The sequence below is a fragment of the Pseudophryne corroboree genome, chromosome 9 (genome assembly GCF_028390025.1).
Source record: "Pseudophryne corroboree isolate aPseCor3 chromosome 9, aPseCor3.hap2, whole genome shotgun sequence".
Classification (NCBI taxonomy): domain Eukaryota; kingdom Metazoa; phylum Chordata; class Amphibia; order Anura; family Myobatrachidae; genus Pseudophryne; species Pseudophryne corroboree.
In genome coordinates this window covers 3,553,254-3,567,183 of record NC_086452.1, presented here as the reverse complement: position 1 = coordinate 3,567,183, position 13,930 = coordinate 3,553,254, and the positions used below count along the sequence as shown (strand labels likewise).

At 46.6% G+C, this 13,930-nt stretch overlaps 1 protein-coding gene across 2 annotated transcripts in view; it reads left to right on the top strand.

Annotated features, from left to right (window-relative positions):
* Positions 1 to 13,930, top strand: part of LOC134957195 (cytochrome c oxidase assembly factor 7) — a 109,032-nt gene that overhangs the window by 28,527 nt on the left and 66,575 nt on the right. The gene's annotated exons all lie outside the window — the stretch shown is intronic.

The window sequence follows — 13,930 nt, the reverse complement described above, 5'->3', positions numbered from 1 at the left end:
GATTGCACGTCACACTGGGATGGGATGTGACGGCAGACAGCTGGGATTGCACGTCACACTGGGATGGGGTGTGACGGCAGACAGCTGGGATTACACGGTCACACTGTGGGATGGGATGTGACGGTAGACAGCTGGGATTGCACGTCACACTGGGATGGGATGTGACGGCAGACAGCTGGGATTACACGGTCACATTGTGGGATGGGATGTGACGGCAGCCAGCTGGGATTACACGTCACACTGTGGGATGGGATGTGACGGCAGACAGCTGGGATTGCACGTCACACTGTGGGATGGGATGTGACGGCAGACAGCTGGGATTACACGTCACACTGTGGGATGGGATGTGACGGTAGACAGCTGGGATTACACTGTCACACTGTGGGACTGGATGTGACGGCAGACAGCTGGGATTACACGTCACACTGTGGGATGGGATGTGACGGCAGACAGCTGGGATTGCACGTCACACTGTGGGATGGGATGTGACGGCAGACAGCTGGGATTACACGTCACACTGTGGGATGGGATGTGACGGTAGACAGCTGGGATTACACTGTCACACTGTGGGACTGGATGTGACGGCAGACAGCTGGGATTACACGTCACACTGTGGGATGGGATGTGACGGCAGACAGCTGGGATTACACGGTCACACTGGGATGGGATGTGACGGCAGACAGCTGAGATTACATGGTCACACTGTGGGATGGGATGTGACGGCAGACAGCTGGGATTACACGGTCACACTGGGATGGGATGTGACGGTAGACAGCTGGGATTACACGTCACACTGTGGATTGGGATGTGACGGCAGACAGCTGGGATTACACGTCACACTGTGGGATGGGATGTGACGGCAGACAGCTGGGATTACACGTCATACTGTGGGATGGGATGTGACGGTAGACAGCTGGGATTACACGTCATACTGTGGGATGGGATGTGACGGCAGACAGCTGGGATTACACGGTCACACTGTGGGATGGGATGTGACGGCAGACAGCTGGGATTACACGGTCACAATGTGGGATGGGATGTGACCGCAGCCAACTGGGATTACACGTTACACTGTGGGATTGGATGTGACGGCAGACAGCTGGGATTACACGGTCACACTGTGGGATGGGATGTGACGGTAGACAGCTGGGATTACACGGTCACACTGTGGGATGGGATGTGACCGCAGCCAACTGGGATTACACGGTCACACTGTGGGATGGGATGTGGCGGCAGACAGCTGGGATTACACGTCACACTGGGATGGGATGTGACGGCAGACAGCTGGGATTACACGGTCACACTGTGGGATGGGATGTGGCGGCAGACAGCTGGGATTACACTGTCACACTGGGATGGGATGTGACGGCAGACAGCTGAGATCACATGGTCACACTGTGGGATGGGATGTGACGGCAGACAGCTGGGATTACACGGTCACACTGTGGGATGGGATGTGACCGCAGCTGTGATTACACGGTCACACTGTGGGATGGGATGTGACGGCAGACAGCTGGGATCACACGGTCACACTGTGGGATGGGATGTGACGGCAGACAGCTTGGATTACACGTTCACACTGTGGGATGGGATGTGACGGCAGACAGCTGGGATTACACATCACACTGTGGGATGGGATGTGACGGCAGACAGCTGGGATTACACAGTCACACTGTGGGATGGGATGTGACGGCAGACAGCTGGGATCACACGGTCACACTGTGGGATTGGATGTGACGGCAGACAGCTGGGATTACACGTCACACTGTGGGATGGGATGTGACGGCAGACAGCTGGGATTACACGGTCACACTGTGGGATGGGATGTGACGGCAGACAGCTGGGATTACACGGTCACACTGTGGGATTGGATGTGACGGCAGACAGCTGGGATTACACGGTCACACTATGGGATGGGAAGTGACGGCAGACGGCTGGGATTACACGGTCACACTATGGGATGTGACGGCAGACAGCTGGGATTACACGGTCACTTGTGTAACCCGTGTGTCTGTGCCGTGCAGGGGGAGTGTGCCTTAGTGTAACCTGTATAACCCGTGTGTCTGTGCCGTGCAGGGGGAGTGTGCCTTAGTGTAACCTGTATAACCTGTGTAACCCGTGTGTCTGTGCCGTGCAGGGGGAGTGTGTCTTAGTGTGACCAGTGTCGAAGTCAGAAAAATGTCTCAATGCACACTGCCATATTTGCACCGCACACTGGTCCGTGCTGCGCATGCGTACGCTCTCCCGTGGAAGCGCATACCCGCAATAGCGTGCACTCGCACGCGCAGTATGCGCATTTACGGTAGAGTTTATGTGATCGTAGCGTGTGACTCATTCGTTACAAAAGTTCACAATTAATGTCGTTTATAGATCATGTTCCCCTCAATAGTTTCTGTAAGTTTGGTTTAGATAGAATGTCCCTGAGCGGAGGAATCCCTCTTTGTATTGTACGAAGGGTCTAACAGGAGTCATACAGCAGTATTTGGTACCCATCGGAAGAGTATTTAATTAGCAATATTCCGGTGTTGGTTTGGAGCGTATTAATCGCTCGTGCGAATAGTTATGAACATAAGAAGTTTATGTCCATTTCTATTATTTACCCATACTCAGGTATGCGGCGGGAAACCCAGTTTCCCACCCACCTGAGCCGTTTAAACTCAGCACAGCCCACCTGTATGAATCAACCTATGACCTTTGGTTACAGTACAGGGCCGAATTCCTGTGTCCAATAAACTGAAGGATTGTAGGACCAGGAGATTGCATTGTGTGTGGGGCATAAATAGGCAGGCCGACCACATCCAGCTCTCACTCTCTCATCAACGGTTATCTGCTGATAATCGGGAGCTGGATATCGAGGCGCAGGCGATCATACCCTTTGTGCGTAAGTTCTCTCCGTAATCATTGTCTTTCTGTGAGCCAATTCCTCTCTCTCCCTCTGTGTCTATTTCTCTCTCTCTATTTTCTCTTTTCTCTCGTAACTCCCCTAGACTAAACTTTATAGTATTGTATTGTATTGTGTTAGGCCAGGATAGTATTGTAGTTTATCCCTTAGTTAGGTGTTTGGTTAGGAAGTCTTTGTTATATTGTAGTGTATCATTTGTACTGTGTTACTCTTTTACAAGTATACTAGATATAATACAGATAATAGGCTTTGGAACCCTAAAACAGTATCTGTGTATTTACTATAGTGTTAAGTGTTCACTTGAGCGTCGGTGACGCTCAAACAGCTTTGTAGGTAGTCAGGCTACACAAAGTTGCATTTACACCCTGTACTCACATTAAAGGTATTCTGTGTGTTTCGTCGGTATAAGGTTTAATATCAAGGTATAGTGTTGTGAGCGTCTGCATCGCTGGTGACCTCCTCGTGGTCTCGAGTGTATGCTACGCCATAGCGAATCATTCCCCTAGACATAACCAATAACGTGTCCTGTGATCGCTGGGCCGTGAGCGAACGTGACGCTTGAGCGTCTCGCCTACGGCTGAGCGATCGTTACGCAAATAGCGTACCATTACGGTATTTCTTAAGTAAACAGCGTACAGTGTTCTTGGCTTCATAAGGGTTGTTTATACGACATAGGAATTTAGCATTGTCAATTGGGGACTCGTCCGATCCTTTTCACATCTGCACTAGGTAGATCAGCAGACATTATCCCCCAGCAAAAGGGTGGGAGGTTGTCTCGCAGTTGCTGACGGGATAAGCGTCTGCTTCACTTAGGTAAAGAGTGCTGAAGGAATCCGGTAACCGGAAGTAAGAACAAAACGCTTGTGTCTTTTAAAACTGTTTATTTTTCTTTTGTCTTGCGTACGCACGCATATACCTGCATTTCTTTCCACTTGTATATTTCATTTTTCGTATATCACTATTCCTGTTTGCCAATTTTATAGTTGATAGAAAGTGCAAAAAGAGATTTGCTGTTATTTAATAGTAAAAGTAATAATTAAAGTATAGAACACGGTTTTGTCTTAGAGACGAGGCAGCCAGTGTGCAGTGTGGATTGCGGTGGATGATCAGGGATCATCTACATTGATAAATATTGTGTTACGGTGGATCCTCTGCATTGCGTACACGTGTCGCTAACAAAGACTAGCGTACGCAATCCGAAAGGCAGACGCACGCAGCGTACATTACGCAACGTAGCGTCTGGTTACGTCCACGTAGCTCAAGTTGTGATAAAGTGGATTTTAGCGCAAAGCGATAATTAGCGCAAAGGCGATAAGTAACGCACAGCGGTAGATAACGTGACGCGGTAAATAACGCAAATCAATTTTTGGAAAACCCGAAATTTAGTTTAACAGATCCTGCTCCTAATTAGTAACACACTTGGGCTGAAGACAAATTTCTGCGCAGAAATAGAGGTAGAAACAAAAGTGTACATGTGTTGAGTGAGTGTGTTTATACAATTTTAAAGGGGGAACCAAAAGGAAAGCCGAGTACTCGTCAAGGAACATACGTGTAAGTGACATATACGGTGGCTAGGGAGGCATCTCTGGTTAAATAAATATTTGAGCATTAGAGTATAGCGGACCATAAGGTGTAACAAGACCAGGAGGTCATAAGGTAACAAGACCAGGAGGTCATAAGGTAACAAGACCAGGAGGTCATAAGGTAAAAAGGTCCGCTATAAAAGTCCAGTGGCACAACGCCTGGGGTGTTGGTGCAGAACCCATATAGGCCATTAAGCTCTGGCTGAAGGAATTCGCAGCCGAAATTTTCGATTCCACTGGTCGCTCCGCACATAAGATTAGTTGCTTATGTGCTGAACGATTGTACCGCACGTAATTGTGTGCATTAGTAAACCTGACCGGTACTATTTGTGTACGAAGGTCATAAACGCTATTTGTACATTCTGACGTGATTTGTGTAATTTTTTATTTTTGGAAGGGAAGTTCGCTGGTCACTCAGGAACTATCTAACAACCCCAACGTTTACTGGAAAGAGTAAGTGTCCTGCGGGTATCCCTCATATGTTCCAGTAAACTGAAGGTTCCATAGGGGCCCTGTATCGAGTACGCCAGCACCACGTCGGTGTGATCAGGTCGTATTGGTCGAGGTGGGCGAGTGAGTGGGGTACTCGGTAAACCGCCACCGCCGGCCTACTGCGGAGTAATTTGGTTGTCTGTAAAGGCTTGCTGAAAACCTTGATACAGAAAATCCAAGGAGGACTAAGCAACACCTACAGACGATGGGGGCCAGTTGCTCAGGTAGGGGGCGATCAACCCTGGTTCAGGTTGATTCTGTGAACCGACCAGTTGGGTCGGCACGATATGTAATGTGTGAAAAATATGGAATTCACACCGAATCTTTATGTGATGAATGGGAGAGAATGACTGTACAAGACAGGGACAAGTTCCCAAGAATAGGTAGCTTCAGTCCGGAAGTGTTACAAAATTTAAGGAGGAGGATATGTCTCGTAAAATCATCAGAGACGAATTCAGCATCATGATTACTTACAGTTATGGCACCAGGAAGGTGAGATACAGAGAGGTTTGGCTCTGGCGGCAGGATCTGGGGCAGTCAGGAAGTTGATTGCCACAGCTCCTCCTCCACCATATATTGCAGGAGAGAAGTTGATTGCGGAGAGAAACGCACTGGGTTGTAAAACACAAACTCTTAGTAACAATGTAAATGTTAATGATGTTAACCAAATAACTCATGCAAGTATTAACCCGTGCAAGTTGTACCCTGTTTTGAACCTTCCTCAGGAGTGTGAACAAGAAGACGATTCGGCAACGATTTCAGCGCTCTCTCTCTTGCAGCCACCATTTCAGAGACTACAGTAGGCACATCAACAGCCACGAGATTAGTGAAGGCCCCTAGCGGAGGGATAGGTGAGGTCGTGTCATCAGGTAAGTACGGCACCATGCATTACACTGAAACACTTACACCCCAAGCTGTAGAATCTACACAGAGTGAAGTTATAAGAGTTAATCCAGTAAAGGTGATAGTAGTTCCCAATGGGAAAACAGATGCATCAGGAGTCACACCCGTCAGGAACATTGCCATGTATTGCCCGTTAACTAGAATGGAATTAAGGACCATAGTGTCTGAATTCCCAGACCCCAGAAAGGATTTAGTGGCAAGCCAAAAATACATCAGGGATTTAGGAAACACTTTAGAGCCCAATAATAAGGATTGGCAGGTAGTGCTAAGAGCTTGCTTACCCCCCAGTGTCGACCCAGTTAAATTCTTGGCTGATTGTGGACTAGACAAAGAGGTACCACTTACAGATGTGTACGACCAGGATAATGTAAAAAGGATAAATTTGCAGCTAAAAGAATATTTCCCAGCCGTTGCTAAATGGAATAAACTATTCTCCATTAAACAAAAGGAGTCTGAAACGGCAGCAGAATATTTCCACCGGGCATTATCAGAAATGGCAAAATACACTGGTATAGAAGACATAAAGACCAACCCAAACCATCGAGAAGTAGCAGTATCTGTACTGATGGATGGTTTGAAAGAAACATTAAAGGCTAGGGTACAGACCACGCAGCCATGCTGGCGAGGTCTGTCAGTGTCCACTTTGAGAGAGGCTGCTGTTGATCACGACAAAAACATCACTAGGCACAGGGAGTCGCAAAGTGATAAGTTGATGTCCGTAAGTATACAGGCGCTGACCACAAGGCAGCCTGCGTATGTACCACCGAATCCTGTGGGTAAGGCAAGTGGAATAACATGTTTTTCTTGTAACAGACCAGGACATTTTGCACGAGAATGTAGATCAAAGAATGTACAAAGATCTTTTCAACCCCCCAGACAACAACACCACACACGACATTGGGAGCAGGGTCCACAGAGGCGGAGTTTTGAGCCACATACAGGGGAAACAAAAAGATACCCCCCGAACAGAGATTGGCACGCCTCTGGTAGTTCCCAGCTAACTCCCCCACAAGTAGTTGCTGCCACTGGGATTCAGGGAGGTCACCATACCCAATAGGGGTGTGGCCATACCTGTAATCTGCAGCCAGTTAAGTTGATTGCCAGTCTTGGAAGCGAACCAGAGATTGCAATCAATGTGGCTGGTAAAACTTTAAACTTTCTTGTAGACACAGGGGCGGCCAAGTCAGTGATAAATTCGACAGTGGGCATGAGAACCACTGGTAGGACAGTTCCAGCCATGGGAGTAACAGGAGTAGTCCAGCATTACCCTGTTAGCAAACCAGCAGAGATTACAATAGGACCTTTGCATACCAAGCATTCCTTTTTGCTGGCTGCATCGGCACCTACCAATCTCCTGGGAAGAGACTTACTATGCAAAATGGGTTGCGTCATCTATTGTACTCCTGAAGGTGTATTCTTGGACATACCTGAGAATCACGCTCAGGAAGTACGAGACATGTTAGACTCCCCATCAAAATTAATGTCACACACCATTATGACAAATAGGAACCCATCCCAGGTAGAAGAGATGACATCTCAGATACCAGAGTCACTTTGGACAAAAGATGGACAGGACACTGGATTAATGGCAAACGTAGCTCCAGTAGTAGTACAAGTAAAAGATGGTAGGATAGCTCCAAAAATCCCACAGTATCCTCTGAAGCCAGAGGTGGAGTTAGGAGTTTTTCCCGTAATAGAGCGCTTGCTACAACAGGGCATTCTAGTAAGAACGTCCAGCACAGCAAATAGTCCCATCTTCCCTGTTAAAAAGAGTGGGGGGAGGGGTTACAGGCTAGTGCAGGATCTAAGGGGGATTAACAAAATAGTTGAGAGTCAATTCCCTGTAGTGCCTAATCCAGCTGTCATCCTAATGCAAATTCCTCCCACTGCCAGATTTTTCACTGTCATTGACCTCTGCTCCGCTTTCTTTTCGGTACCTCTGCACCCTGACAGTCAATATTTGTTTGCATTCACATACAGAGGAGTCCAATACACGTGGACTCGATTACCCCAAGGTTTCATAGATAGTCCAAGTATATTTTCTCAGGCTTTGCATGATTGTTTACAGTCTTTTCAACCAGAAAGTGGATCAGTGTTGATACAGTATGTGGATGATCTACTACTGTGTTCTGATTCATTGGAGGCATCCCTGAAAGATACGAAACAGCTCCTGTTTCATCTTTCAGACACAGGTCACAAGGTCTCCAAAGACAAGTTGCAATTATGCCAAGCTAAGGTAAAATATTTGGGACACTGTCTAACACAAGGACTGAGACACCTGACCGCTGATAGAATCCAAGCCATTAGAGACATGACACTACCACAAACCCAGCAACAGATCAGAACGTTTTTAGGAATGTGTGGGTATTGCCGTAATTGGATCCCAGGGTTTTCCATATTGGCACTACCTCTGCAGGAAATGGTCTCCTCAAACAAACCTGATTGGATTTCGCATACAGACGAATCTGAAACGGCATTTGAGAGACTCAAACAGTGTCTAACACAGGCACCTGCACTAGGTATGCCAGACTATGGGAAACCCTTTGAACTATACGGAACAGAAAGTGCTGGGTGCGCAGCAGGTGTACTAACACAAAAACACGGTGACGCCAGCAGGCCAGTTGCATACTACAGCGCTCAGCTAGATACGGTAGCGCGGTCCCTCCCCACATGCTTGCGTAGCGTTGCGGCGATAGCATTGCTAGTGACGAAAAGCGAAGATGTCGTGCTAGGCCACAACCTCACAATCCATACACCACATGCAGTATCTGCCTTATTAAATTCTGCCCAAACCAGACATGTCTCATCAGCAAGGTTTACGAGATGGGAATTGGCATTAATGGCCCCAGTAAACATCACCATAAGGAGATGCAACGCATTAAACCCTGCAACATTTCTCCCAGGTGTGCCTGGACAGGCACAAAGGGTGGGAGGTGAGAGTGATGGGGAAGGAGGATTTAATGCAAAGGAAGATGCACATGATTGTATGGAATATTTGACCCAAAATTTTACCGCAAGGCCTGACATCAGTGACAATCCACTAGAAGATGCAGAACTCACGTTCTACACGGACGGTAGTTGTCACAGACAGTCAGACTCGGGAGACTTGTGTACTGGATACGCAGTCGTAGATGACCAAGACACCATAGAAGCGGAACCGCTAGGCCCACCTCACTCAGCCCAGGTTGCTGAACTGGTCGCCCTAACCAGAGCATGTGAATTGGCTAAGGGTAAGTCTGCCAATATCTACACCGATTCTAGATACGCGTTCGGGGTAGTCCATGATTTCGGAGCCCTATGGCGGCTCAGAAATTTCATGACGGCAGCTGGCACACCGATAGCGCATGCAGCGTATATAAAAAGGCTTCTAACAGCGATACAGGAACCCGACAGAGTGGCTGTTATCAAATGTAAAGCACATACGTATAGCCAAGACCCAGTATCCCTTGGTAACAGCCGAGCAGACGAAGCTGCAAAGCTTGCAGCTGCTACCCCCATACGGACAGACACCACACAGTTGATGGTATTTAATACCATCAACACACAGAAGTTGTGTGAGATGCAGAATTTGTGTTCCACTCAAGAGAGAGCAGTCTGGAAGGCAAAGGGATATGGCCAGGAGCCCTCAGGGCTCTGGACGGATGGACATGGTAAACCAGTGGCCCCCAGGGCATACCTTCCATGTCTGGCTGAAGCAGCTCACGGGCTGACTCATCTAGGCAAGGAGGGGATGTGCAAATTGGTAAGAGCATACTGGTGCGCCCCAGGATTCTCCTCTCATGCTGGTAAAAGAGCAATGTCATGCCTTACCTGTCTGAGAAAGAATATTGGAAAGGCAATACCTACAGAACCCTCCCATATCCCACCTGCCGGCGGCCCTTTCCAAGTAATACAAATTGACTTCATCCAATTGCCCCCATGTAGAAACTTAAAGTATGTACTTGTCTGTATAGATGTTTTCTCGAATTGGGTCGAAGCTTTTCCAGCAGCTACAAATACCGCCATGTTTACAGCTAAGAAAATTGTGCAGGAATTTGTATGTAGATATGGTATCCCTAGAATAATTGAAAGTGATAGGGGTACCCATTTTACAGGTGATGTCTTTCAAGGAATGTGTAAGTTGATGGGAATTGATAGCAAGCTGCACACTCCGTACCGTCCACAGGCGAGTGCGAAGGTCGAAAGAGTGAACAGCACTATTAAAAATAAATTGAGTAAAGTAATGGCAGAGACAGGATTGACGTGGCCAGAAGCTTTACCCATTGTTTTGTATAGCATCAGAACCACTCCCAGGTCCCCTCTTAATCTGTCTCCTTTTGAAATTCTGTTTGGTCGACAACCGCATGTCATGATTAACCCTCAGGATGATTTGAAATGTAACAATGAAGTAACTGTAAAGTACTTGATTAACATGAGTAAGCAGTTGAGGAGTCAAAATGATAATCTGAAGTTGGTGATTCCTGATTTACCAGATAGTAATTGTCATGACATTGAACCTGGGGATTATGTAATGATACGAAATTTTCTACGCTCAGGTTGTCTTATTGATAGATGGGAAGGACCATACCAGGTCTTATTGACTAGCACCACAGCATTGAAGGTTGCTGAGAGAGAGACTTGGGTCCATTCATCCCACTGCAAGAAGGTTGCTGACCCAGAGAAGTCCCGTGATAAGGAACAGACGGTAGAGGTTGTATCACTGGAGTGTCTGTTCCAGGAGGACTGAGGCGGCACCTGAGCCTTGAAGATCGAAAGCAGTTGTCGACTCCCTTCTCCCTTTTATTGTTTTTCTCCACTTCCCATCCCTTCTCCCTTGATATTTCTTTTTCCCCTTTCTCATTCTTCTCCATTTCCTCCTCAAAGATGGACTTGCCCAAAGAGACTGTGATCCGGATTTTGATGTTAACCATGATGTTGACCAGAGCAGTCTGTTCCGGCGAGAGTACCATAGAGGTCGAGAGAGGTTCTGGAATGGGTTCCGATTATGATGATGGAGGCGTAGTTTTCCAAGATCAACCAATCCAACAAGCAAAGGCGAGTATCAGAAAACGATCCGATAGAAGAAATTGTGATGGATTGTTAGCTGAGGAAAATTGTATCTGTAGGCTCTGTGGTAATCTGGTTGAAGATGGATGCATAAAGCAATGCCAATCTAGTTTTAATATCCATATGGACCGGCATCCATTGAGTGACTATCACTCTCTAGTGGGTAACGTGTTGAACCAAACAGATTGTTGGGTATGCTCTCAAGTACCTCAGGGTCACAGCAAATCAGGGCTAGTACCATTTCCTTTAACGTTAGGGGAAGTACTTGAGCTAAGTGGTGGGAGACCGGTGGACCGGAGGTTTAACATCTCCAGCCCTCCTAGTTTGAAGCTCCACCAATACCATGTGGATAGGTCCCTCTTATGTTTTAACATCTCCAATCCTAGAAAACCGGGAAATTGGGAAGTGTCATGGAGCAACCTTACCATGACCTTTTCACACAGAGCAGATAGAATGCCTACAGATACAGAGCTTGTACGCCACATAGCCAGTAGAGGAAAATCTTTCCGGTATAGGTATACCTTAGGAAATAGAATTACTAAAGTTGGAGAGGTATCACCAGGATACTGTGCACATATCGTACAAACCGATACATGTATTAGACAGATGGAAGAATTAGGGTCAGGAGATTTCACCTGGAAGGTTTGTAACATGGTCATGTCCTTCTCCGTCCCTTATGTTCTCCCCGATGATGCATATTTCATATGCGGGAGAAAGGCGTACAAGTGGCTTGCCCCAAACTCTGAAGGATTGTGTTATATTGGAAAAGTATTGCCTGAAGTGATGACTGTAACACATGACAAAATGAAGGACATACACCGTGGTGCCCAAGCTCCTTATACTCACACTCACTACGAGCACCTTGTTAAAAGACAACTGTCAGAAAGGTTAGAGCATCCGGCCTCTGATCTTATCCATGAATCCACCGGGATTCAGGTTCTGGTAGCGTTAGATTTCACTCGTACCGCTCGAGGAGTGATGAATTATAAATACATTTCCGCACTCGCCAATTTGTTAGACAATATCACTGAAATGTATGATGACACGTTTAGATACACTGGAAGAGAACTTCAAGCGTATAAAACAGAACTAGTTCAGCATAGGATGGTTCTTAATTACCTTACAGCAGTAACAGGCGGATATTGTGTTACATTGGCAACACAGTACGGCATAAAGTGTTGCACGTACATCACAAATAGTACCGAGGATCCGGTAGAGGTCATAGACCAAAAGATGGACGACATTCTGCAATTAAAATGGGAATTTCGTCGAAAACACAATCTCACCCTTGTTGCTGTAGGTAATGAGCTGACTGGTTGGGTGTCATGGTTGAACCCGCGAAATTGGTTCTCCGGTTTGGGAGAATGGGCTCAAGGAATCATAATGGATGTTGGAAAGTTTCTCCTGTGTATCTTAGGTGTCGTTATATCTATTGGATTGATATTTAGATGCGGGCAGGCTTTGATGAGGTGTAAACAAAGTACGAAAGTGATGAGCTTGAGGAGTGAGGAAACTGTAATTAACCTGGATTTGATTTATGACCCAATGCTAGAAACCATGACGTAATGATGTAATGAGTATACGGTCCGTCTTTCACCCATTTCTATGTTTTCCTCCGAGGTACAAAGACCCACGTAGACGAAGGACCTGATGAGCCAAGGGGCCGACAACGGAAAGATGGAAAGAAGAAGAGCAGACGACCTGATATACAAGATTTTATGGACAATGCCATGGGTACCCCAGTTTCCCTAGGAACTTTAAAATCACGCTAGCCCAACATTTTTTGTAAATCCATGGACGTTGTTTGCTTTACTCACGATTTATGAGCAAAAGCACAAAGAAGAAGACTGCAATCAAACGACACCAATCAAGACCTCAATCGACGAACGTACATTAACCTGACATAGAATATCATTGCATTTTTCGTAAGTGTTCTTTATCTTCATCTCTGCAACCCTCAGGTAATAACACACATAGTCGATAGGGAATACAGGCACAGATATCAGCAACCACATACCTCCCCCATTCATGTATCATCAACTAAAATGTGCATCCCCATTGTGTTACAACCACAGCCGAAATGAGCTCGGTAGAGTTTGACAGCCCATCCACAGACCTGTACCACAGGATAAGAAGGAATTCAAATGTATACTTCGCAATACCTCGAAGCTTGATTTACCACACGTACGGCACGATGATACATGACCCCCCCAAACATGGACTCATACACACATGCTCCTGCTTTCTCACTAGGTCATACTCTCTTCACACCTACTCCATTCTTCCTCCTTTCCCCACCATGGAAATCAATTAACCCCTGACTTACATTTTTCTCCTTAAATATTTTGTGGCAGTTATTATTGACTGCCAAAGGGTGGACTGTCGAAGTCAGAAAAATGTCTCAATGCACACTGCCATATTTGCACCGCACACTGGTCCGTGCTGCGCATGCGTACGCTCTCCCGTGGAAGCGCATACCCGCAATAGCGTGCACTCGCACGCGCAGTATGCGCATTTACGGTAGAGTTTATGTGATCGTAGCGTGTGACTCATTCGTTACAAAAGTTCACAATTAATGTCGTTTATAGATCATGTTCCCCTCAATAGTTTCTGTAAGTTTGGTTTAGATAGAATGTCCCTGAGCGGAGGAATCCCTCTTTGTATTGTACGAAGGGTCTAACAGGAGTCATACAGCAGTATTTGGTACCCATCGGAAGAGTATTTAATTAGCAATATTCCGGTGTTGGTTTGGAGCGTATTAATCGCTCGTGCGAATAGTTATGAACATAAGAAGTTTATGTCCATTTCTATTATTTACCCATACTCAGGTATGCGGCGGGAAACCCAGTTTCCCACCCACCTGAGCCGTTTAAACTCAGCACAGCCCACCTGTATGAATCAACCTATGACCTTTGGTTACAGTACAGGGCCGAATTCCTGTGTCCAATAAACTGAAGGATTGTAGGACCAGGAGATTGCATTGTGTGTGGGGCATAAATAGGCA